General features: G+C 38.6%; 28 non-coding genes across 28 annotated transcripts; all 28 read left to right on the top strand.

Moving 5' to 3' along the window:
- The first annotated feature begins 4,566 nt into the window (after nucleotides 1–4,566).
- On the top strand, nucleotides 4,567–4,658 carry Trnay-gua (transfer RNA tyrosine (anticodon GUA)). Its single transcript is given in 2 exon segments — nucleotides 4,567–4,603; nucleotides 4,623–4,658. It is a non-coding gene; the product is annotated as a tRNA-Tyr (tRNA).
- Nucleotides 4,659–4,996: 338 nt separating this feature from the next.
- Trnaa-agc (transfer RNA alanine (anticodon AGC)) lies at nucleotides 4,997–5,069 on the top strand. Its single transcript has one exon. It is a non-coding gene; the product is annotated as a tRNA-Ala (tRNA).
- An 897-nt stretch (nucleotides 5,070–5,966) lies between these two features.
- Nucleotides 5,967–6,058, top strand: Trnay-gua (transfer RNA tyrosine (anticodon GUA)). Its single transcript is given in 2 exon segments — nucleotides 5,967–6,003; nucleotides 6,023–6,058. It is a non-coding gene; the product is annotated as a tRNA-Tyr (tRNA).
- A 338-nt stretch (nucleotides 6,059–6,396) lies between these two features.
- Trnaa-agc (transfer RNA alanine (anticodon AGC)) lies at nucleotides 6,397–6,469 on the top strand. The gene has a single exon. It is a non-coding gene; the product is annotated as a tRNA-Ala (tRNA).
- An 897-nt stretch (nucleotides 6,470–7,366) lies between these two features.
- On the top strand, nucleotides 7,367–7,458 carry Trnay-gua (transfer RNA tyrosine (anticodon GUA)). The gene is given in 2 exon segments: nucleotides 7,367–7,403; nucleotides 7,423–7,458. It is a non-coding gene; the product is annotated as a tRNA-Tyr (tRNA).
- Nucleotides 7,459–7,796: 338 nt separating this feature from the next.
- Trnaa-agc (transfer RNA alanine (anticodon AGC)) lies at nucleotides 7,797–7,869 on the top strand. The gene has a single exon. It is a non-coding gene; the product is annotated as a tRNA-Ala (tRNA).
- An 897-nt stretch (nucleotides 7,870–8,766) lies between these two features.
- Nucleotides 8,767–8,858, top strand: Trnay-gua (transfer RNA tyrosine (anticodon GUA)). The gene is given in 2 exon segments: nucleotides 8,767–8,803; nucleotides 8,823–8,858. It is a non-coding gene; the product is annotated as a tRNA-Tyr (tRNA).
- Nucleotides 8,859–9,196: 338 nt separating this feature from the next.
- Trnaa-agc (transfer RNA alanine (anticodon AGC)) lies at nucleotides 9,197–9,269 on the top strand. Its single transcript has one exon. It is a non-coding gene; the product is annotated as a tRNA-Ala (tRNA).
- Nucleotides 9,270–10,166: 897 nt separating this feature from the next.
- Trnay-gua (transfer RNA tyrosine (anticodon GUA)) lies at nucleotides 10,167–10,258 on the top strand. Its single transcript is given in 2 exon segments — nucleotides 10,167–10,203; nucleotides 10,223–10,258. It is a non-coding gene; the product is annotated as a tRNA-Tyr (tRNA).
- Nucleotides 10,259–10,596: 338 nt separating this feature from the next.
- On the top strand, nucleotides 10,597–10,669 carry Trnaa-agc (transfer RNA alanine (anticodon AGC)). Its single transcript has one exon. It is a non-coding gene; the product is annotated as a tRNA-Ala (tRNA).
- An 897-nt stretch (nucleotides 10,670–11,566) lies between these two features.
- Trnay-gua (transfer RNA tyrosine (anticodon GUA)) lies at nucleotides 11,567–11,658 on the top strand. Its single transcript is given in 2 exon segments — nucleotides 11,567–11,603; nucleotides 11,623–11,658. It is a non-coding gene; the product is annotated as a tRNA-Tyr (tRNA).
- A 338-nt stretch (nucleotides 11,659–11,996) lies between these two features.
- On the top strand, nucleotides 11,997–12,069 carry Trnaa-agc (transfer RNA alanine (anticodon AGC)). The gene has a single exon. It is a non-coding gene; the product is annotated as a tRNA-Ala (tRNA).
- Nucleotides 12,070–12,966: 897 nt separating this feature from the next.
- Trnay-gua (transfer RNA tyrosine (anticodon GUA)) lies at nucleotides 12,967–13,058 on the top strand. Its single transcript is given in 2 exon segments — nucleotides 12,967–13,003; nucleotides 13,023–13,058. It is a non-coding gene; the product is annotated as a tRNA-Tyr (tRNA).
- A 338-nt stretch (nucleotides 13,059–13,396) lies between these two features.
- On the top strand, nucleotides 13,397–13,469 carry Trnaa-agc (transfer RNA alanine (anticodon AGC)). The gene has a single exon. It is a non-coding gene; the product is annotated as a tRNA-Ala (tRNA).
- An 897-nt stretch (nucleotides 13,470–14,366) lies between these two features.
- Nucleotides 14,367–14,458, top strand: Trnay-gua (transfer RNA tyrosine (anticodon GUA)). Its single transcript is given in 2 exon segments — nucleotides 14,367–14,403; nucleotides 14,423–14,458. It is a non-coding gene; the product is annotated as a tRNA-Tyr (tRNA).
- Nucleotides 14,459–14,796: 338 nt separating this feature from the next.
- On the top strand, nucleotides 14,797–14,869 carry Trnaa-agc (transfer RNA alanine (anticodon AGC)). The gene has a single exon. It is a non-coding gene; the product is annotated as a tRNA-Ala (tRNA).
- Nucleotides 14,870–15,766: 897 nt separating this feature from the next.
- On the top strand, nucleotides 15,767–15,858 carry Trnay-gua (transfer RNA tyrosine (anticodon GUA)). The gene is given in 2 exon segments: nucleotides 15,767–15,803; nucleotides 15,823–15,858. It is a non-coding gene; the product is annotated as a tRNA-Tyr (tRNA).
- Nucleotides 15,859–16,196: 338 nt separating this feature from the next.
- On the top strand, nucleotides 16,197–16,269 carry Trnaa-agc (transfer RNA alanine (anticodon AGC)). The gene has a single exon. It is a non-coding gene; the product is annotated as a tRNA-Ala (tRNA).
- Nucleotides 16,270–17,166: 897 nt separating this feature from the next.
- Nucleotides 17,167–17,258, top strand: Trnay-gua (transfer RNA tyrosine (anticodon GUA)). The gene is given in 2 exon segments: nucleotides 17,167–17,203; nucleotides 17,223–17,258. It is a non-coding gene; the product is annotated as a tRNA-Tyr (tRNA).
- Nucleotides 17,259–17,596: 338 nt separating this feature from the next.
- Nucleotides 17,597–17,669, top strand: Trnaa-agc (transfer RNA alanine (anticodon AGC)). The gene has a single exon. It is a non-coding gene; the product is annotated as a tRNA-Ala (tRNA).
- An 897-nt stretch (nucleotides 17,670–18,566) lies between these two features.
- Nucleotides 18,567–18,658, top strand: Trnay-gua (transfer RNA tyrosine (anticodon GUA)). The gene is given in 2 exon segments: nucleotides 18,567–18,603; nucleotides 18,623–18,658. It is a non-coding gene; the product is annotated as a tRNA-Tyr (tRNA).
- A 338-nt stretch (nucleotides 18,659–18,996) lies between these two features.
- Nucleotides 18,997–19,069, top strand: Trnaa-agc (transfer RNA alanine (anticodon AGC)). The gene has a single exon. It is a non-coding gene; the product is annotated as a tRNA-Ala (tRNA).
- An 897-nt stretch (nucleotides 19,070–19,966) lies between these two features.
- Nucleotides 19,967–20,058, top strand: Trnay-gua (transfer RNA tyrosine (anticodon GUA)). The gene is given in 2 exon segments: nucleotides 19,967–20,003; nucleotides 20,023–20,058. It is a non-coding gene; the product is annotated as a tRNA-Tyr (tRNA).
- A 338-nt stretch (nucleotides 20,059–20,396) lies between these two features.
- Nucleotides 20,397–20,469, top strand: Trnaa-agc (transfer RNA alanine (anticodon AGC)). Its single transcript has one exon. It is a non-coding gene; the product is annotated as a tRNA-Ala (tRNA).
- Nucleotides 20,470–21,366: 897 nt separating this feature from the next.
- Trnay-gua (transfer RNA tyrosine (anticodon GUA)) lies at nucleotides 21,367–21,458 on the top strand. The gene is given in 2 exon segments: nucleotides 21,367–21,403; nucleotides 21,423–21,458. It is a non-coding gene; the product is annotated as a tRNA-Tyr (tRNA).
- A 338-nt stretch (nucleotides 21,459–21,796) lies between these two features.
- Trnaa-agc (transfer RNA alanine (anticodon AGC)) lies at nucleotides 21,797–21,869 on the top strand. The gene has a single exon. It is a non-coding gene; the product is annotated as a tRNA-Ala (tRNA).
- Nucleotides 21,870–22,766: 897 nt separating this feature from the next.
- Trnay-gua (transfer RNA tyrosine (anticodon GUA)) lies at nucleotides 22,767–22,858 on the top strand. The gene is given in 2 exon segments: nucleotides 22,767–22,803; nucleotides 22,823–22,858. It is a non-coding gene; the product is annotated as a tRNA-Tyr (tRNA).
- A 338-nt stretch (nucleotides 22,859–23,196) lies between these two features.
- Nucleotides 23,197–23,269, top strand: Trnaa-agc (transfer RNA alanine (anticodon AGC)). Its single transcript has one exon. It is a non-coding gene; the product is annotated as a tRNA-Ala (tRNA).
- The last annotated feature ends 729 nt before the right edge of the window (nucleotides 23,270–23,998 follow it).

Below are 23,998 nucleotides of genomic sequence, written 5' to 3'. Positions count from 1 at the left end.
CGCTATTTTGACAGACATAATAAAAGGACAGCTTCCGCACAGCTAAACGTCATATCAGATGACGAACCGTATATTTGTGATCCATATTTCTGGCCAAGTGGAATTTTTACTAAACCATGGCTTTCCTGGCAACAATTTGTGAGTGAGCATTCGATATCATCTTACAGACGCAATGGCATGTAACAATCTAAATTTGATGTGCTGGAACTGTAGGGGACTTTTTTCTAGTATATCATGTCTCTCCGATTTATTAGCTGAATACAAGGTTAACATTTGTGCTATTTCCGAGCATTGGTTACGTACATACCAGCTTCATGTACTTAACACTATAGATAATAAATTTGTCTCCATAGCAAAAGGTGTGGACATGCATAATCCTGAATCAATGTCATGCAACAGTCGGTGTGGGGTAGCCTTCTTAGTGTCAAAAGACATTGTTTCATTTGTTACTGAAATAGACATTGATAGTGACAGAATCATAGGCATCCAAGTTAACTTACCTAACGTACAAACTTTCATTATTCTATCAATTTATTTACCAGCTACAACTCAACCTCATCAACTGTACCAGTATAATGTTGAACTTTTGCATGAAATTTGTTCTGTATATAAAGATATGGGATCTATCATACTAATGGGCGACTTCAATACAAAGATTCAAGGCCCGCGTTATAAATTTAACCCCGACGAAAGAAGTAGGCTTATGTATTCCTTAATACAAGAGTACGAATTGTTTTCAGTAAATACGCAAATGTTTTGCCATGGACCAGTAACAACGTTTCAATCATACGATAATGGTCCGTCTACTTGTATCGATCATATTCTTATGCCACTATCAGAAATTGGAAAAGTGTCAAATGCAAAAGTTATAGACAGTCAACCTTTTTCAGTATCTGACCATCGACCAATATTATGTTCAATAACAATAGAAAACTCAGTTCTCACTCATACTGAAGGTGAACAATCAACTCGTTCCGTTTCTTGGGATCGTGCACGCAAGTTTGGTTACATAAATGACTATTCGTTCGCATTATCACAACACTTGTGGACGTCCGAATTTCCAAGACACGAAATTAATAAACTGATTATTGAGGATTACTACGATAAGATAGTGTCAGCAATTAAGCAAGCCGAACAAGAGACATTGCCGTACTCTATATTCAAACCTTATCAAAAGCCATATTGGAATAAAAGTCTTACTCATTTGCGCGACATGATGCGTTTGAAAAGAATCGAATGGTTAAACAACTGTAACTGCCATGATTTAAAATGCGATGCGTTCAATCATTACAAGCAGGCCAAAAAGGCTTTTCGTGATGCTCAAAGATCCGCAATTGACGAATATGAAAGTGCTATTGCTCAGAAAATTGAAAATGACATTGACGTTGACCAAAAGTCAGTATGGATCATTCTTAATAAGCGGAAACAGAAGCCACACACCTGTACAGCTCTAAAGAAAGATGGCACTTTATTTACGGATAGTAACGATCTAATGAATATATGGTATGACCATTTTCAAAACGTTTTTTCGCAATCTGTGTACAGTGAACCAGACCGTGAAACCTACATATCAGACCGCGTATCAACCATTCGTGAAACAAATAGAACTCTCAACGAGAAGGATGATTTACAATTTAGTTACTCTGATGTCATTAACATTTGTTCGCATTTGAAAAACAACAAGGCGTGTGGCCATGATCGTATCGCATATGAACACATCAAATACGGAGGAAAATTACTCTTGAAACATCTACATCATTTGTTCAACATGATAATACAATGCGGATATATACCTGGTGAGTGGCGAAAAAGCATTATTTTCCTCCTTTTTAAGGGTGGAAAAAACCTCGCACTGATACTAACTCATATCGTGGGATATCTCTAGTGCCAAGTATCGCTAAAATATTTGAAAAACTGCTTGAGAACGAACTTACAAAATTGAGACCCGATTTTCCGAATCACCAGCAAGTTGCTTATCAAAAACAACTGAGTAGCATGAATGCATCATACAATTTACAAGAAGTTAAATTTCATCACATTGAAAAAGGCGGACCCGTCAAAATCGTTCTATTAGACAGTACTAAGGCGTTTGACACTGTCCCACACGACGGCTTGCGCATCAAATTGTACGAATATGGCATTCCCGCAAAATTATGGTGTCTTCTTGATAATATGTATTCTGATCTCACGAGTGCGGTATTCTCTGGTGGAAAGTTGTCAAATTGGTTCAAGTTGCATCGTGGTGTTAGGCAAGGAAGTGTACTTTCAGCAAAACTGTACTTAATTTTTATCAACGACCTCATTGACAAATTAGAGTCCAGCCAACAAGGTGCTTTTATACATGACCTCAACGCCAGCACGCCTGTTCAAGCTGACGATATTTCAATAATCGCAACTGATCGCCAATCTTCACAAGTTATGGTAAAAATTTGCGAAGAGTACAGCATCCGTTGGAGCTTTTCGTTCTCAGCAGGAAAAAGTCAGCTCTTACATTTTGGTAAACCTACAACTGGAACCGATGTGCTTCTATATAATGAACCAATATCGACAGTTAAGATGGCGAAACATTGTGGAATTAATCTGTATACGTGCCTTAAGACGATGGATCGTACAATAGACGTTTGCAGAACACTGCGTGCAACCGTCATATCTTTAATCCGTCTAGGTGTTCATCCAGCTATTTTAAACCCTATTGTTTGTTCAAAATTTGTAAAACAAGTGTGTTATCCGAAGGCGTTGTACGGATGTGAACTATGGGGCAAACTTACTTCTACTGAATGGTTAATGTTGGAAAGAACTCAGCACTACATTTGCAAAAACATTCAAGGTTTACCACGGCGCACACGAAGTGATATGTGCCTTCCGATGATCGGTTGGTTTAGCATTGAAAGTTATGTGGACGAAAAGAAACTTTATTTCCTAGGACGGATATGTAATCTTCCGTGCGAAAGTATATCTTTCCGTATATTAATTCGTAGAGTTAACGACTTTAAATACAACGACGGAAGCTATTCAAATTTGGGATTTACTGTTGATATAATAAACATCTTGAGGAAGTATGAGTTATCATCATATTTTAACGATTTCTGTGAAACCGGACTTTTTCCAACACCTCTAATATGGAAGCGCATTGTCAAAACTGCAGTGACCGCTTTCGAAATTGTTAATTGGACAAGACGTATTAACATTGATGATGATTTTGTTGCTTTTAAAATGATCAAAAAAGATTATACACCTCACCCTGCATGGACTATAGCATTGAAGCGTCCTAACCTAAGAAAACAAGCACACTTCTTGATTTCTGTCTGCTGTATAGTAAAAGACAATGACAATAGGCAATACATTCTATGTGACAGATGTGGTCAAATGTTTTTAGATCCAATAGTTCATACTATTTCTTCGTGTGACTATCTTGACGAAACACGTGAGAACTTTTGGTGTGAAATTATAAACATCGATCCAATTACTTTTAGTATCTTCCTATCAAACATGTCGGATGAAGAACTATTTTATTATTTACTTTCTTGTAATTCGGACAATTTTCTACTAGAAACCGACCAACTAGAGACATTCCAAGCTATATGCGTTCGATATATCCATAAATTTGGGACTTTACTACAATATTAATATAACTGTAATATCCGCTACTGACAATTTACTCACTTCAACTGATCATGACATTTTCTGATTTACTTTAATTGTTTATTTTGTTCAATTGTTTAATTATTGTGTTTATCATGTTCATTATTTTCACTCTCCTCCTGGAGGCAATAAAGAATATATATATATATATATGTTACAAGAATTCTTCATGCATTGACATACTCATGTTTATTTTAATGTGATTAGTTCGACTCGTTCACCACATTCGGGATATATTATAATAATGAGTAAATAATCTGTCATAAAGGATTACTGATGTCAGTGATGGTCAGGTTTAGTTTATCTTTGCATCTTTTTTCAAAAATATGCTCATGAATGCTTAAAAAGTAGACAAATTTGAAGGTTGGGAACGTGTTCAAAACTTAACTGGTCGTCTGGTAAAATGAACTAGAGATGCTACGGCATAAACAATATGACAGTTGGATTGGTTTCAAACCCTCACACAGGTATTTTCCGGTGTTACTATACCGGTCAAATTGACAATTAAAGAATGAAAATCCAAAGCCAAGTAAAAAATAATGTCCTCCCCGGCGGGGAATCGAACCCCGGTCTCCCGCGTGACAGGCGGGGATACTAACCACTATACTACCGAGGACTTAGTAACGACTATCATTTTTAGGTACTTAACGCTCACTGCTATCTTGTTAATATATTGAACGCATCCGCAAATTCATAGTATTGATTGCTGTAGGCGATATGTTAAGCGCAACCGATCCGTCATTCTACTTACTTGTTTTCTCTGCTACTCTTGCTAATTGAAATATCTTAATGAATTATCGCCCCTCCTTCCCCGAATATACGTTTCAGATTCAATTGATGGCGCTTTTTTGTTTGTTTTTATTACTAAATGTACAATACACCCAAATACGTATAAATCATCAATTTAACCATATGTATACAGACCCCGTGATAGCTCAGTTGGTAGAGCGGGAGACTGTAGTGGAATAAGAAAATCTGGAATCTCTAGGTCGGTGGTTCGACTCCGCCTCACGGGATATTTTTTGGTCCCATTTCACTCTCAAATATTACCACTGTTCGAGGAATTTTAGCGAATGCACATTAGCGGCTTTTTATGCATGTACCACGTTTCAACCTAGCTTATTCATTTTGTTTTAACGACCGACCGCCAAAGCAGTTGTAGGCATATCACGTAATTGTGCTAAATATAAATAAATCTTCATTAGATCCTTGATTGCCTTTTCCTTGATCACCTATTTCTCCTTGTCTACAAATGTAGCTCTCGAGACTACTTCGAACTGTAGTTAGAACCGATAAAGTGACTGAATGACATCTGTACGCATAAAGGCGTTATTTAATGACATATTACCCAAGAGGGGGACTAGCTCACATGGTAGAGCGCTCGCTTAGCATGCGAGAGGTACCGGGATCGATGCCCGGGTCCTCCATTAATTTTTGAATGTCGCCAATACTCAATTTTTCGGTAGTCTTTCAGCATTGAAAATGAATAGAGTCCGATATGAACGAAATAAGGAAATTGTGTCGATTCGAGTGTATGTCCTGCCCTTACACATGTTACAAGAATTCTTCATGCATTGACATACTCATGTTTATTTTAATGTGATTAGTTCGACTCGTTCACCACATTCGGGATATATTATAATAATGAGTAAATAATCTGTCATAAAGGATTACTGATGTCAGTGATGGTCAGGTTTAGTTTATCTTTGCATCTTTTTTCAAAAATATGCTCATGAATGCTTAAAAAGTAGACAAATTTGAAGGTTGGGAACGTGTTCAAAACTTAACTGGTCGTCTGGTAAAATGAACTAGAGATGCTACGGCATAAACAATATGACAGTTGGATTGGTTTCAAACCCTCACACAGGTATTTTCCGGTGTTACTATACCGGTCAAATTGACAATTAAAGAATGAAAATCCAAAGCCAAGTAAAAAATAATGTCCTCCCCGGCGGGGAATCGAACCCCGGTCTCCCGCGTGACAGGCGGGGATACTAACCACTATACTACCGAGGACTTAGTAACGACTATCATTTTTAGGTACTTAACGCTCACTGCTATCTTGTTAATATATTGAACGCATCCGCAAATTCATAGTATTGATTGCTGTAGGCGATATGTTAAGCGCAACCGATCCGTCATTCTACTTACTTGTTTTCTCTGCTACTCTTGCTAATTGAAATATCTTAATGAATTATCGCCCCTCCTTCCCCGAATATACGTTTCAGATTCAATTGATGGCGCTTTTTTGTTTGTTTTTATTACTAAATGTACAATACACCCAAATACGTATAAATCATCAATTTAACCATATGTATACAGACCCCGTGATAGCTCAGTTGGTAGAGCGGGAGACTGTAGTGGAATAAGAAAATCTGGAATCTCTAGGTCGGTGGTTCGACTCCGCCTCACGGGATATTTTTTGGTCCCATTTCACTCTCAAATATTACCACTGTTCGAGGAATTTTAGCGAATGCACATTAGCGGCTTTTTATGCATGTACCACGTTTCAACCTAGCTTATTCATTTTGTTTTAACGACCGACCGCCAAAGCAGTTGTAGGCATATCACGTAATTGTGCTAAATATAAATAAATCTTCATTAGATCCTTGATTGCCTTTTCCTTGATCACCTATTTCTCCTTGTCTACAAATGTAGCTCTCGAGACTACTTCGAACTGTAGTTAGAACCGATAAAGTGACTGAATGACATCTGTACGCATAAAGGCGTTATTTAATGACATATTACCCAAGAGGGGGACTAGCTCACATGGTAGAGCGCTCGCTTAGCATGCGAGAGGTACCGGGATCGATGCCCGGGTCCTCCATTAATTTTTGAATGTCGCCAATACTCAATTTTTCGGTAGTCTTTCAGCATTGAAAATGAATAGAGTCCGATATGAACGAAATAAGGAAATTGTGTCGATTCGAGTGTATGTCCTGCCCTTACACATGTTACAAGAATTCTTCATGCATTGACATACTCATGTTTATTTTAATGTGATTAGTTCGACTCGTTCACCACATTCGGGATATATTATAATAATGAGTAAATAATCTGTCATAAAGGATTACTGATGTCAGTGATGGTCAGGTTTAGTTTATCTTTGCATCTTTTTTCAAAAATATGCTCATGAATGCTTAAAAAGTAGACAAATTTGAAGGTTGGGAACGTGTTCAAAACTTAACTGGTCGTCTGGTAAAATGAACTAGAGATGCTACGGCATAAACAATATGACAGTTGGATTGGTTTCAAACCCTCACACAGGTATTTTCCGGTGTTACTATACCGGTCAAATTGACAATTAAAGAATGAAAATCCAAAGCCAAGTAAAAAATAATGTCCTCCCCGGCGGGGAATCGAACCCCGGTCTCCCGCGTGACAGGCGGGGATACTAACCACTATACTACCGAGGACTTAGTAACGACTATCATTTTTAGGTACTTAACGCTCACTGCTATCTTGTTAATATATTGAACGCATCCGCAAATTCATAGTATTGATTGCTGTAGGCGATATGTTAAGCGCAACCGATCCGTCATTCTACTTACTTGTTTTCTCTGCTACTCTTGCTAATTGAAATATCTTAATGAATTATCGCCCCTCCTTCCCCGAATATACGTTTCAGATTCAATTGATGGCGCTTTTTTGTTTGTTTTTATTACTAAATGTACAATACACCCAAATACGTATAAATCATCAATTTAACCATATGTATACAGACCCCGTGATAGCTCAGTTGGTAGAGCGGGAGACTGTAGTGGAATAAGAAAATCTGGAATCTCTAGGTCGGTGGTTCGACTCCGCCTCACGGGATATTTTTTGGTCCCATTTCACTCTCAAATATTACCACTGTTCGAGGAATTTTAGCGAATGCACATTAGCGGCTTTTTATGCATGTACCACGTTTCAACCTAGCTTATTCATTTTGTTTTAACGACCGACCGCCAAAGCAGTTGTAGGCATATCACGTAATTGTGCTAAATATAAATAAATCTTCATTAGATCCTTGATTGCCTTTTCCTTGATCACCTATTTCTCCTTGTCTACAAATGTAGCTCTCGAGACTACTTCGAACTGTAGTTAGAACCGATAAAGTGACTGAATGACATCTGTACGCATAAAGGCGTTATTTAATGACATATTACCCAAGAGGGGGACTAGCTCACATGGTAGAGCGCTCGCTTAGCATGCGAGAGGTACCGGGATCGATGCCCGGGTCCTCCATTAATTTTTGAATGTCGCCAATACTCAATTTTTCGGTAGTCTTTCAGCATTGAAAATGAATAGAGTCCGATATGAACGAAATAAGGAAATTGTGTCGATTCGAGTGTATGTCCTGCCCTTACACATGTTACAAGAATTCTTCATGCATTGACATACTCATGTTTATTTTAATGTGATTAGTTCGACTCGTTCACCACATTCGGGATATATTATAATAATGAGTAAATAATCTGTCATAAAGGATTACTGATGTCAGTGATGGTCAGGTTTAGTTTATCTTTGCATCTTTTTTCAAAAATATGCTCATGAATGCTTAAAAAGTAGACAAATTTGAAGGTTGGGAACGTGTTCAAAACTTAACTGGTCGTCTGGTAAAATGAACTAGAGATGCTACGGCATAAACAATATGACAGTTGGATTGGTTTCAAACCCTCACACAGGTATTTTCCGGTGTTACTATACCGGTCAAATTGACAATTAAAGAATGAAAATCCACAGCCAAGTAAAAAATAATGTCCTCCCCGGCGGGGAATCGAACCCCGGTCTCCCGCGTGACAGGCGGGGATACTAACCACTATACTACCGAGGACTTAGTAACGACTATCATTTTTAGGTACTTAACGCTCACTGCTATCTTGTTAATATATTGAACGCATCCGCAAATTCATAGTATTGATTGCTGTAGGCGATATGTTAAGCGCAACCGATCCGTCATTCTACTTACTTGTTTTCTCTGCTACTCTTGCTAATTGAAATATCTTAATGAATTATCGCCCCTCCTTCCCCGAATATACGTTTCAGATTCAATTGATGGCGCTTTTTTGTTTGTTTTTATTACTAAATGTACAATACACCCAAATACGTATAAATCATCAATTTAACCATATGTATACAGACCCCGTGATAGCTCAGTTGGTAGAGCGGGAGACTGTAGTGGAATAAGAAAATCTGGAATCTCTAGGTCGGTGGTTCGACTCCGCCTCACGGGATATTTTTTGGTCCCATTTCACTCTCAAATATTACCACTGTTCGAGGAATTTTAGCGAATGCACATTAGCGGCTTTTTATGCATGTACCACGTTTCAACCTAGCTTATTCATTTTGTTTTAACGACCGACCGCCAAAGCAGTTGTAGGCATATCACGTAATTGTGCTAAATATAAATAAATCTTCATTAGATCCTTGATTGCCTTTTCCTTGATCACCTATTTCTCCTTGTCTACAAATGTAGCTCTCGAGACTACTTCGAACTGTAGTTAGAACCGATAAAGTGACTGAATGACATCTGTACGCATAAAGGCGTTATTTAATGACATATTACCCAAGAGGGGGACTAGCTCACATGGTAGAGCGCTCGCTTAGCATGCGAGAGGTACCGGGATCGATGCCCGGGTCCTCCATTAATTTTTGAATGTCGCCAATACTCAATTTTTCGGTAGTCTTTCAGCATTGAAAATGAATAGAGTCCGATATGAACGAAATAAGGAAATTGTGTCGATTCGAGTGTATGTCCTGCCCTTACACATGTTACAAGAATTCTTCATGCATTGACATACTCATGTTTATTTTAATGTGATTAGTTCGACTCGTTCACCACATTCGGGATATATTATAATAATGAGTAAATAATCTGTCATAAAGGATTACTGATGTCAGTGATGGTCAGGTTTAGTTTATCTTTGCATCTTTTTTCAAAAATATGCTCATGAATGCTTAAAAAGTAGACAAATTTGAAGGTTGGGAACGTGTTCAAAACTTAACTGGTCGTCTGGTAAAATGAACTAGAGATGCTACGGCATAAACAATATGACAGTTGGATTGGTTTCAAACCCTCACACAGGTATTTTCCGGTGTTACTATACCGGTCAAATTGACAATTAAAGAATGAAAATCCAAAGCCAAGTAAAAAATAATGTCCTCCCCGGCGGGGAATCGAACCCCGGTCTCCCGCGTGACAGGCGGGGATACTAACCACTATACTACCGAGGACTTAGTAACGACTATCATTTTTAGGTACTTAACGCTCACTGCTATCTTGTTAATATATTGAACGCATCCGCAAATTCATAGTATTGATTGCTGTAGGCGATATGTTAAGCGCAACCGATCCGTCATTCTACTTACTTGTTTTCTCTGCTACTCTTGCTAATTGAAATATCTTAATGAATTATCGCCCCTCCTTCCCCGAATATACGTTTCAGATTCAATTGATGGCGCTTTTTTGTTTGTTTTTATTACTAAATGTACAATACACCCAAATACGTATAAATCATCAATTTAACCATATGTATACAGACCCCGTGATAGCTCAGTTGGTAGAGCGGGAGACTGTAGTGGAATAAGAAAATCTGGAATCTCTAGGTCGGTGGTTCGACTCCGCCTCACGGGATATTTTTTGGTCCCATTTCACTCTCAAATATTACCACTGTTCGAGGAATTTTAGCGAATGCACATTAGCGGCTTTTTATGCATGTACCACGTTTCAACCTAGCTTATTCATTTTGTTTTAACGACCGACCGCCAAAGCAGTTGTAGGCATATCACGTAATTGTGCTAAATATAAATAAATCTTCATTAGATCCTTGATTGCCTTTTCCTTGATCACCTATTTCTCCTTGTCTACAAATGTAGCTCTCGAGACTACTTCGAACTGTAGTTAGAACCGATAAAGTGACTGAATGACATCTGTACGCATAAAGGCGTTATTTAATGACATATTACCCAAGAGGGGGACTAGCTCACATGGTAGAGCGCTCGCTTAGCATGCGAGAGGTACCGGGATCGATGCCCGGGTCCTCCATTAATTTTTGAATGTCGCCAATACTCAATTTTTCGGTAGTCTTTCAGCATTGAAAATGAATAGAGTCCGATATGAACGAAATAAGGAAATTGTGTCGATTCGAGTGTATGTCCTGCCCTTACACATGTTACAAGAATTCTTCATGCATTGACATACTCATGTTTATTTTAATGTGATTAGTTCGACTCGTTCACCACATTCGGGATATATTATAATAATGAGTAAATAATCTGTCATAAAGGATTACTGATGTCAGTGATGGTCAGGTTTAGTTTATCTTTGCATCTTTTTTCAAAAATATGCTCATGAATGCTTAAAAAGTAGACAAATTTGAAGGTTGGGAACGTGTTCAAAACTTAACTGGTCGTCTGGTAAAATGAACTAGAGATGCTACGGCATAAACAATATGACAGTTGGATTGGTTTCAAACCCTCACACAGGTATTTTCCGGTGTTACTATACCGGTCAAATTGACAATTAAAGAATGAAAATCCAAAGCCAAGTAAAAAATAATGTCCTCCCCGGCGGGGAATCGAACCCCGGTCTCCCGCGTGACAGGCGGGGATACTAACCACTATACTACCGAGGACTTAGTAACGACTATCATTTTTAGGTACTTAACGCTCACTGCTATCTTGTTAATATATTGAACGCATCCGCAAATTCATAGTATTGATTGCTGTAGGCGATATGTTAAGCGCAACCGATCCGTCATTCTACTTACTTGTTTTCTCTGCTACTCTTGCTAATTGAAATATCTTAATGAATTATCGCCCCTCCTTCCCCGAATATACGTTTCAGATTCAATTGATGGCGCTTTTTTGTTTGTTTTTATTACTAAATGTACAATACACCCAAATACGTATAAATCATCAATTTAACCATATGTATACAGACCCCGTGATAGCTCAGTTGGTAGAGCGGGAGACTGTAGTGGAATAAGAAAATCTGGAATCTCTAGGTCGGTGGTTCGACTCCGCCTCACGGGATATTTTTTGGTCCCATTTCACTCTCAAATATTACCACTGTTCGAGGAATTTTAGCGAATGCACATTAGCGGCTTTTTATGCATGTACCACGTTTCAACCTAGCTTATTCATTTTGTTTTAACGACCGACCGCCAAAGCAGTTGTAGGCATATCACGTAATTGTGCTAAATATAAATAAATCTTCATTAGATCCTTGATTGCCTTTTCCTTGATCACCTATTTCTCCTTGTCTACAAATGTAGCTCTCGAGACTACTTCGAACTGTAGTTAGAACCGATAAAGTGACTGAATGACATCTGTACGCATAAAGGCGTTATTTAATGACATATTACCCAAGAGGGGGACTAGCTCACATGGTAGAGCGCTCGCTTAGCATGCGAGAGGTACCGGGATCGATGCCCGGGTCCTCCATTAATTTTTGAATGTCGCCAATACTCAATTTTTCGGTAGTCTTTCAGCATTGAAAATGAATAGAGTCCGATATGAACGAAATAAGGAAATTGTGTCGATTCGAGTGTATGTCCTGCCCTTACACATGTTACAAGAATTCTTCATGCATTGACATACTCATGTTTATTTTAATGTGATTAGTTCGACTCGTTCACCACATTCGGGATATATTATAATAATGAGTAAATAATCTGTCATAAAGGATTACTGATGTCAGTGATGGTCAGGTTTAGTTTATCTTTGCATCTTTTTTCAAAAATATGCTCATGAATGCTTAAAAAGTAGACAAATTTGAAGGTTGGGAACGTGTTCAAAACTTAACTGGTCGTCTGGTAAAATGAACTAGAGATGCTACGGCATAAACAATATGACAGTTGGATTGGTTTCAAACCCTCACACAGGTATTTTCCGGTGTTACTATACCGGTCAAATTGACAATTAAAGAATGAAAATCCAAAGCCAAGTAAAAAATAATGTCCTCCCCGGCGGGGAATCGAACCCCGGTCTCCCGCGTGACAGGCGGGGATACTAACCACTATACTACCGAGGACTTAGTAACGACTATCATTTTTAGGTACTTAACGCTCACTGCTATCTTGTTAATATATTGAACGCATCCGCAAATTCATAGTATTGATTGCTGTAGGCGATATGTTAAGCGCAACCGATCCGTCATTCTACTTACTTGTTTTCTCTGCTACTCTTGCTAATTGAAATATCTTAATGAATTATCGCCCCTCCTTCCCCGAATATACGTTTCAGATTCAATTGATGGCGCTTTTTTGTTTGTTTTTATTACTAAATGTACAATACACCCAAATACGTATAAATCATCAATTTAACCATATGTATACAGACCCCGTGATAGCTCAGTTGGTAGAGCGGGAGACTGTAGTGGAATAAGAAAATCTGGAATCTCTAGGTCGGTGGTTCGACTCCGCCTCACGGGATATTTTTTGGTCCCATTTCACTCTCAAATATTTCCACTGTTCGAGGAATTTTAGCGAATGCACATTAGCGGCTTTTTATGCATGTACCACGTTTCAACCTAGCTTATTCATTTTGTTTTAACGACCGACCGCCAAAGCAGTTGTAGGCATATCACGTAATTGTGCTAAATATAAATAAATCTTCATTAGATCCTTGATTGCCTTTTCCTTGATCACCTATTTCTCCTTGTCTACAAATGTAGCTCTCGAGACTACTTCGAACTGTAGTTAGAACCGATAAAGTGACTGAATGACATCTGTACGCATAAAGGCGTTATTTAATGACATATTACCCAAGAGGGGGACTAGCTCACATGGTAGAGCGCTCGCTTAGCATGCGAGAGGTACCGGGATCGATGCCCGGGTCCTCCATTAATTTTTGAATGTCGCCAATACTCAATTTTTCGGTAGTCTTTCAGCATTGAAAATGAATAGAGTCCGATATGAACGAAATAAGGAAATTGTGTCGATTCGAGTGTATGTCCTGCCCTTACACATGTTACAAGAATTCTTCATGCATTGACATACTCATGTTTATTTTAATGTGATTAGTTCGACTCGTTCACCACATTCGGGATATATTATAATAATGAGTAAATAATCTGTCATAAAGGATTACTGATGTCAGTGATGGTCAGGTTTAGTTTATCTTTGCATCTTTTTTCAAAAATATGCTCATGAATGCTTAAAAAGTAGACAAATTTGAAGGTTGGGAACGTGTTCAAAACTTAACTGGTCGTCTGGTAAAATGAACTAGAGATGCTACGGCATAAACAATATGACAGTTGGATTGGTTTCAAACCCTCACACAGGTATTTTCCGGTGTTACTATACCGGTCAAATTGACAATTAAAGAATGAAAATCCAAAGCCAAGTAAAAAATAATGTCCTCCCCGGCGGGGAATCGAACCCCGGTCTCCCGCGTGACAGGCGGGGATACTAACCACTATACTACCGAGGACTTAGTAACGACTATCATTTTTAGGTACTTAACGCTCACTGCTATCTTGTTAATATATTGAACGCATCCGCAAATTCATAGTATTGATTGCTGTAGGCGATATGTTAAGCGCAACCGATCCGTCATTCTACTTACTTGTTTTCTCTGCTACTCTTGCTAATTGAAATATCTTAATGAATTATCGCCCCTCCTTCCCCGAATATACGTTTCAGATTCAATTGATGGCGCTTTTTTGTTTGTTTTTATTACTAAATGTACAATACACCCAAATACGTATAAATCATCAATTTAACCATATGTATACAGACCCCGTGATAGCTCAGTTGGTAGAGCGGGAGACTGTAGTGGAATAAGAAAATCTGGAATCTCTAGGTCGGTGGTTCGACTCCGCCTCACGGGATATTTTTTGGTCCCATTTCACTCTCAAATATTACCACTGTTCGAGGAATTTTAGCGAATGCACATTAGCGGCTTTTTATGCATGTACCACGTTTCAACCTAGCTTATTCATTTTGTTTTAACGACCGACCGCCAAAGCAGTTGTAGGCATATCACGTAATTGTGCTAAATATAAATAAATCTTCATTAGATCCTTGATTGCCTTTTCCTTGATCACCTATTTCTCCTTGTCTACAAATGTAGCTCTCGAGACTACTTCGAACTGTAGTTAGAACCGATAAAGTGACTGAATGACATCTGTACGCATAAAGGCGTTATTTAATGACATATTACCCAAGAGGGGGACTAGCTCACATGGTAGAGCGCTCGCTTAGCATGCGAGAGGTACCGGGATCGATGCCCGGGTCCTCCATTAATTTTTGAATGTCGCCAATACTCAATTTTTCGGTAGTCTTTCAGCATTGAAAATGAATAGAGTCCGATATGAACGAAATAAGGAAATTGTGTCGATTCGAGTGTATGTCCTGCCCTTACACATGTTACAAGAATTCTTCATGCATTGACATACTCATGTTTATTTTAATGTGATTAGTTCGACTCGTTCACCACATTCGGGATATATTATAATAATGAGTAAATAATCTGTCATAAAGGATTACTGATGTCAGTGATGGTCAGGTTTAGTTTATCTTTGCATCTTTTTTCAAAAATATGCTCATGAATGCTTAAAAAGTAGACAAATTTGAAGGTTGGGAACGTGTTCAAAACTTAACTGGTCGTCTGGTAAAATGAACTAGAGATGCTACGGCATAAACAATATGACAGTTGGATTGGTTTCAAACCCTCACACAGGTATTTTCCGGTGTTACTATACCGGTCAAATTGACAATTAAAGAATGAAAATCCAAAGCCAAGTAAAAAATAATGTCCTCCCCGGCGGGGAATCGAACCCCGGTCTCCCGCGTGACAGGCGGGGATACTAACCACTATACTACCGAGGACTTAGTAACGACTATCATTTTTAGGTACTTAACGCTCACTGCTATCTTGTTAATATATTGAACGCATCCGCAAATTCATAGTATTGATTGCTGTAGGCGATATGTTAAGCGCAACCGATCCGTCATTCTACTTACTTGTTTTCTCTGCTACTCTTGCTAATTGAAATATCTTAATGAATTATCGCCCCTCCTTCCCCGAATATACGTTTCAGATTCAATTGATGGCGCTTTTTTGTTTGTTTTTATTACTAAATGTACAATACACCCAAATACGTATAAATCATCAATTTAACCATATGTATACAGACCCCGTGATAGCTCAGTTGGTAGAGCGGGAGACTGTAGTGGAATAAGAAAATCTGGAATCTCTAGGTCGGTGGTTCGACTCCGCCTCACGGGATATTTTTTGGTCCCATTTCACTCTCAAATATTACCACTGTTCGAGGAATTTTAGCGAATGCACATTAGCGGCTTTTTATGCATGTACCACGTTTCAACCTAGCTTATTCATTTTGTTTTAACGACCGACCGCCAAAGCAGTTGTAGGCATATCACGTAATTGTGCTAAATATAAATAAATCTTCATTAGATCCTTGATTGCCTTTTCCTTGATCACCTATTTCTCCTTGTCTACAAATGTAGCTCTCGAGACTACTTCGAACTGTAGTTAGAACCGATAAAGTGACTGAATGACATCTGTACGCATAAAGGCGTTATTTAATGACATATTACCCAAGAGGGGGACTAGCTCACATGGTAGAGCGCTCGCTTAGCATGCGAGAGGTACCGGGATCGATGCCCGGGTCCTCCATTAATTTTTGAATGTCGCCAATACTCAATTTTTCGGTAGTCTTTCAGCATTGAAAATGAATAGAGTCCGATATGAACGAAATAAGGAAATTGTGTCGATTCGAGTGTATGTCCTGCCCTTACACATGTTACAAGAATTCTTCATGCATTGACATACTCATGTTTATTTTAATGTGATTAGTTCGACTCGTTCACCACATTCGGGATATATTATAATAATGAGTAAATAATCTGTCATAAAGGATTACTGATGTCAGTGATGGTCAGGTTTAGTTTATCTTTGCATCTTTTTTCAAAAATATGCTCATGAATGCTTAAAAAGTAGACAAATTTGAAGGTTGGGAACGTGTTCAAAACTTAACTGGTCGTCTGGTAAAATGAACTAGAGATGCTACGGCATAAACAATATGACAGTTGGATTGGTTTCAAACCCTCACACAGGTATTTTCCGGTGTTACTATACCGGTCAAATTGACAATTAAAGAATGAAAATCCAAAGCCAAGTAAAAAATAATGTCCTCCCCGGCGGGGAATCGAACCCCGGTCTCCCGCGTGACAGGCGGGGATACTAACCACTATACTACCGAGGACTTAGTAACGACTATCATTTTTAGGTACTTAACGCTCACTGCTATCTTGTTAATATATTGAACGCATCCGCAAATTCATAGTATTGATTGCTGTAGGCGATATGTTAAGCGCAACCGATCCGTCATTCTACTTACTTGTTTTCTCTGCTACTCTTGCTAATTGAAATATCTTAATGAATTATCGCCCCTCCTTCCCCGAATATACGTTTCAGATTCAATTGATGGCGCTTTTTTGTTTGTTTTTATTACTAAATGTACAATACACCCAAATACGTATAAATCATCAATTTAACCATATGTATACAGACCCCGTGATAGCTCAGTTGGTAGAGCGGGAGACTGTAGTGGAATAAGAAAATCTGGAATCTCTAGGTCGGTGGTTCGACTCCGCCTCACGGGATATTTTTTGGTCCCATTTCACTCTCAAATATTACCACTGTTCGAGGAATTTTAGCGAATGCACATTAGCGGCTTTTTATGCATGTACCACGTTTCAACCTAGCTTATTCATTTTGTTTTAACGACCGACCGCCAAAGCAGTTGTAGGCATATCACGTAATTGTGCTAAATATAAATAAATCTTCATTAGATCCTTGATTGCCTTTTCCTTGATCACCTATTTCTCCTTGTCTACAAATGTAGCTCTCGAGACTACTTCGAACTGTAGTTAGAACCGATAAAGTGACTGAATGACATCTGTACGCATAAAGGCGTTATTTAATGACATATTACCCAAGAGGGGGACTAGCTCACATGGTAGAGCGCTCGCTTAGCATGCGAGAGGTACCGGGATCGATGCCCGGGTCCTCCATTAATTTTTGAATGTCGCCAATACTCAATTTTTCGGTAGTCTTTCAGCATTGAAAATGAATAGAGTCCGATATGAACGAAATAAGGAAATTGTGTCGATTCGAGTGTATGTCCTGCCCTTACACATGTTACAAGAATTCTTCATGCATTGACATACTCATGTTTATTTTAATGTGATTAGTTCGACTCGTTCACCACATTCGGGATATATTATAATAATGAGTAAATAATCTGTCATAAAGGATTACTGATGTCAGTGATGGTCAGGTTTAGTTTATCTTTGCATCTTTTTTCAAAAATATGCTCATGAATGCTTAAAAAGTAGACAAATTTGAAGGTTGGGAACGTGTTCAAAACTTAACTGGTCGTCTGGTAAAATGAACTAGAGATGCTACGGCATAAACAATATGACAGTTGGATTGGTTTCAAACCCTCACACAGGTATTTTCCGGTGTTACTATACCGGTCAAATTGACAATTAAAGAATGAAAATCCAAAGCCAAGTAAAAAATAATGTCCTCCCCGGCGGGGAATCGAACCCCGGTCTCCCGCGTGACAGGCGGGGATACTAACCACTATACTACCGAGGACTTAGTAACGACTATCATTTTTAGGTACTTAACGCTCACTGCTATCTTGTTAATATATTGAACGCATCCGCAAATTCATAGTATTGATTGCTGTAGGCGATATGTTAAGCGCAACCGATCCGTCATTCTACTTACTTGTTTTCTCTGCTACTCTTGCTAATTGAAATATCTTAATGAATTATCGCCCCTCCTTCCCCGAATATACGTTTCAGATTCAATTGATGGCGCTTTTTTGTTTGTTTTTATTACTAAATGTACAATACACCCAAATACGTATAAATCATCAATTTAACCATATGTATACAGACCCCGTGATAGCTCAGTTGGTAGAGCGGGAGACTGTAGTGGAATAAGAAAATCTGGAATCTCTAGGTCGGTGGTTCGACTCCGCCTCACGGGATATTTTTTGGTCCCATTTCACTCTCAAATATTACCACTGTTCGAGGAATTTTAGCGAATGCACATTAGCGGCTTTTTATGCATGTACCACGTTTCAACCTAGCTTATTCATTTTGTTTTAACGACCGACCGCCAAAGCAGTTGTAGGCATATCACGTAATTGTGCTAAATATAAATAAATCTTCATTAGATCCTTGATTGCCTTTTCCTTGATCACCTATTTCTCCTTGTCTACAAATGTAGCTCTCGAGACTACTTCGAACTGTAGTTAGAACCGATAAAGTGACTGAATGACATCTGTACGCATAAAGGCGTTATTTAATGACATATTACCCAAGAGGGGGACTAGCTCACATGGTAGAGCGCTCGCTTAGCATGCGAGAGGTACCGGGATCGATGCCCGGGTCCTCCATTAATTTTTGAATGTCGCCAATACTCAATTTTTCGGTAGTCTTTCAGCATTGAAAATGAATAGAGTCCGATATGAACGAAATAAGGAAATTGTGTCGATTCGAGTGTATGTCCTGCCCTTACACATGTTACAAGAATTCTTCATGCATTGACATACTCATGTTTATTTTAATGTGATTAGTTCGACTCGTTCACCACATTCGGGATATATTATAATAATGAGTAAATAATCTGTCATAAAGGATTACTGATGTCAGTGATGGTCAGGTTTAGTTTATCTTTGCATCTTTTTTCAAAAATATGCTCATGAATGCTTAAAAAGTAGACAAATTTGAAGGTTGGGAACGTGTTCAAAACTTAACTGGTCGTCTGGTAAAATGAACTAGAGATGCTACGGCATAAACAATATGACAGTTGGATTGGTTTCAAACCCTCACACAGGTATTTTCCGGTGTTACTATACCGGTCAAATTGACAATTAAAGAATGAAAATCCAAAGCCAAGTAAAAAATAATGTCCTCCCCGGCGGGGAATCGAACCCCGGTCTCCCGCGTGACAGGCGGGGATACTAACCACTATACTACCGAGGACTTAGTAACGACTATCATTTTTAGGTACTTAACGCTCACTGCTATCTTGTTAATATATTGAACGCATCCGCAAATTCATAGTATTGATTGCTGTAGGCGATATGTTAAGCGCAACCGATCCGTCATTCTACTTACTTGTTTTCTCTGCTACTCTTGCTAATTGAAATATCTTAATGAATTATCGCCCCTCCTTCCCCGAATATACGTTTCAGATTCAATTGATGGCGCTTTTTTGTTTGTTTTTATTACTAAATGTACAATACACCCAAATACGTATAAATCATCAATTTAACCATATGTATACAGACCCCGTGATAGCTCAGTTGGTAGAGCGGGAGACTGTAGTGGAATAAGAAAATCTGGAATCTCTAGGTCGGTGGTTCGACTCCGCCTCACGGGATATTTTTTGGTCCCATTTCACTCTCAAATATTACCACTGTTCGAGGAATTTTAGCGAATGCACATTAGCGGCTTTTTATGCATGTACCACGTTTCAACCTAGCTTATTCATTTTGTTTTAACGACCGACCGCCAAAGCAGTTGTAGGCATATCACGTAATTGTGCTAAATATAAATAAATCTTCATTAGATCCTTGATTGCCTTTTCCTTGATCACCTATTTCTCCTTGTCTACAAATGTAGCTCTCGAGACTACTTCGAACTGTAGTTAGAACCGATAAAGTGACTGAATGACATCTGTACGCATAAAGGCGTTATTTAATGACATATTACCCAAGAGGGGGACTAGCTCACATGGTAGAGCGCTCGCTTAGCATGCGAGAGGTACCGGGATCGATGCCCGGGTCCTCCATTAATTTTTGAATGTCGCCAATACTCAATTTTTCGGTAGTCTTTCAGCATTGAAAATGAATAGAGTCCGATATGAACGAAATAAGGAAATTGTGTCGATTCGAGTGTATGTCCTGCCCTTACACATGTTACAAGAATTCTTCATGCATTGACATACTCATGTTTATTTTAATGTGATTAGTTCGACTCGTTCACCACATTCGGGATATATTATAATAATGAGTAAATAATCTGTCATAAAGGATTACTGATGTCAGTGATGGTCAGGTTTAGTTTATCTTTGCATCTTTTTTCAAAAATATGCTCATGAATGCTTAAAAAGTAGACAAATTTGAAGGTTGGGAACGTGTTCAAAACTTAACTGGTCGTCTGGTAAAATGAACTAGAGATGCTACGGCATAAACAATATGACAGTTGGATTGGTTTCAAACCCTCACACAGGTATTTTCCGGTGTTACTATACCGGTCAAATTGACAATTAAAGAATGAAAATCCAAAGCCAAGTAAAAAATAATGTCCTCCCCGGCGGGGAATCGAACCCCGGTCTCCCGCGTGACAGGCGGGGATACTAACCACTATACTACCGAGGACTTAGTAACGACTATCATTTTTAGGTACTTAACGCTCACTGCTATCTTGTTAATATATTGAACGCATCCGCAAATTCATAGTATTGATTGCTGTAGGCGATATGTTAAGCGCAACCGATCCGTCATTCTACTTACTTGTTTTCTCTGCTACTCTTGCTAATTGAAATATCTTAATGAATTATCGCCCCTCCTTCCCCGAATATACGTTTCAGATTCAATTGATGGCGCTTTTTTGTTTGTTTTTATTACTAAATGTACAATACACCCAAATACGTATAAATCATCAATTTAACCATATGTATACAGACCCCGTGATAGCTCAGTTGGTAGAGCGGGAGACTGTAGTGGAATAAGAAAATCTGGAATCTCTAGGTCGGTGGTTCGACTCCGCCTCACGGGATATTTTTTGGTCCCATTTCACTCTCAAATATTACCACTGTTCGAGGAATTTTAGCGAATGCACATTAGCGGCTTTTTATGCATGTACCACGTTTCAACCTAGCTTATTCATTTTGTTTTAACGACCGACCGCCAAAGCAGTTGTAGGCATATCACGTAATTGTGCTAAATATAAATAAATCTTCATTAGATCCTTGATTGCCTTTTCCTTGATCACCTATTTCTCCTTGTCTACAAATGTAGCTCTCGAGACTACTTCGAACTGTAGTTAGAACCGATAAAGTGACTGAATGACATCTGTACGCATAAAGGCGTTATTTAATGACATATTACCCAAGAGGGGGACTAGCTCACATGGTAGAGCGCTCGCTTAGCATGCGAGAGGTACCGGGATCGATGCCCGGGTCCTCCATTAATTTTTGAATGTCGCCAATACTCAATTTTTCGGTAGTCTTTCAGCATTGAAAATGAATAGAGTCCGATATGAACGAAATAAGGAAATTGTGTCGATTCGAGTGTATGTCCTGCCCTTACACATGTTACAAGAATTCTTCATGCATTGACATACTCATGTTTATTTTAATGTGATTAGTTCGACTCGTTCACCACATTCGGGATATATTATAATAATGAGTAAATAATCTGTCATAAAGGATTACTGATGTCAGTGATGGTCAGGTTTAGTTTATCTTTGCATCTTTTTTCAAAAATATGCTCATGAATGCTTAAAAAGTAGACAAATTTGAAGGTTGGGAACGTGTTCAAAACTTAACTGGTCGTCTGGTAAAATGAACTAGAGATGCTACGGCATAAACAATATGACAGTTGGATTGGTTTCAAACCCTCACACAGGTATTTTCCGGTGTTACTATACCGGTCAAATTGACAATTAAAGAATGAAAATCCAAAGCCAAGTAAAAAATAATGTCCTCCCCGGCGGGGAATCGAACCCCGGTCTCCCGCGTGACAGGCGGGGATACTAACCACTATACTACCGAGGACTTAGTAACGACTATCATTTTTAGGTACTTAACGCTCACTGCTATCTTGTTAATATATTGAACGCATCCGCAAATTCATAGTATTGATTGCTGTAGGCGATATGTTAAGCGCAACCGATCCGTCATTCTACTTACTTGTTTTCTCTGCTACTCTTGCTAATTGAAATATCTTAATGAATTATCGCCCCTCCTTCCCCGAATATACGTTTCAGATTCAATTGATGGCGCTTTTTTGTTTGTTTTTATTACTAAATGTACAATACACCCAAATACGTATAAATCATCAATTTAACCATATGTATACAGACCCCGTGATAGCTCAGTTGGTAGAGCGGGAGACTGTAGTGGAATAAGAAAATCTGGAATCTCTAGGTCGGTGGTTCGACTCCGCCTCACGGGATATTTTTTGGTCCCATTTCACTCTCAAATATTACCACTGTTCGAGGAATTTTAGCGAATGCACATTAGCGGCTTTTTATGCATGTACCACGTTTCAACCTAGCTTATTCATTTTGTTTTAACGACCGACCGCCAAAGCAGTTGTAGGCATATCACGTAATTGTGCTAAATATAAATAAATCTTCATTAGATCCTTGATTGCCTTTTCCTTGATCACCTATTTCTCCTTGTCTACAAATGTAGCTCTCGAGACTACTTCGAACTGTAGTTAGAACCGATAAAGTGACTGAATGACATCTGTACGCATAAAGGCGTTATTTAATGACATATTACCCAAGAGGGGGACTAGCTCACATGGTAGAGCGCTCGCTTAGCATGCGAGAGGTACCGGGATCGATGCCCGGGTCCTCCATTAATTTTTGAATGTCGCCAATACTCAATTTTTCGGTAGTCTTTCAGCATTGAAAATGAATAGAGTCCGATATGAACGAAATAAGGAAATTGTGTCGATTCGAGTGTATGTCCTGCCCTTACACATGTTACAAGAATTCTTCATGCATTGACATACTCATGTTTATTTTAATGTGATTAGTTCGACTCGTTCACCACATTCGGGATATATTATAATAATGAGTAAATAATCTGTCATAAAGGATTACTGATGTCAGTGATGGTCAGGTTTAGTTTATCTTTGCATCTTTTTTCAAAAATATGCTCATGAATGCTTAAAAAGTAGACAAATTTGAAGGTTGGGAACGTGTTCAAAACTTAACTGGTCGTCTGGTAAAATGAACTAGAGATGCTACGGCATAAACAATATGACAGTTGGATTGGTTTCAAACCCTCACACAGGTATTTTCCGGTGTTACTATACCGGTCAAATTGACAATTAAAGAATGAAAATCCAAAGCCAAGTAAAAAATAATGTCCTCCCCGGCGGGGAATCGAACCCCGGTCTCCCGCGTGACAGGCGGGGATACTAACCACTATACTACCGAGGACTTAGTAACGACTATCATTTTTAGGTACTTAACGCTCACTGCTATCTTGTTAATATATTGAACGCATCCGCAAATTCATAGTATTGATTGCTGTAGGCGATATGTTAAGCGCAACCGATCCGTCATTCTACTTACTTGTT

Source organism: Mytilus galloprovincialis, unplaced genomic scaffold (assembly GCF_965363235.1).
Source record: "Mytilus galloprovincialis unplaced genomic scaffold, xbMytGall1.hap1.1 HAP1_SCAFFOLD_211, whole genome shotgun sequence".
NCBI lineage: Eukaryota > Metazoa > Mollusca > Bivalvia > Mytilida > Mytilidae > Mytilus > Mytilus galloprovincialis.
The sequence above is the reverse complement of the archived record's forward strand: the minus strand, read 5'-3'. Positions and strand labels throughout refer to the sequence as shown.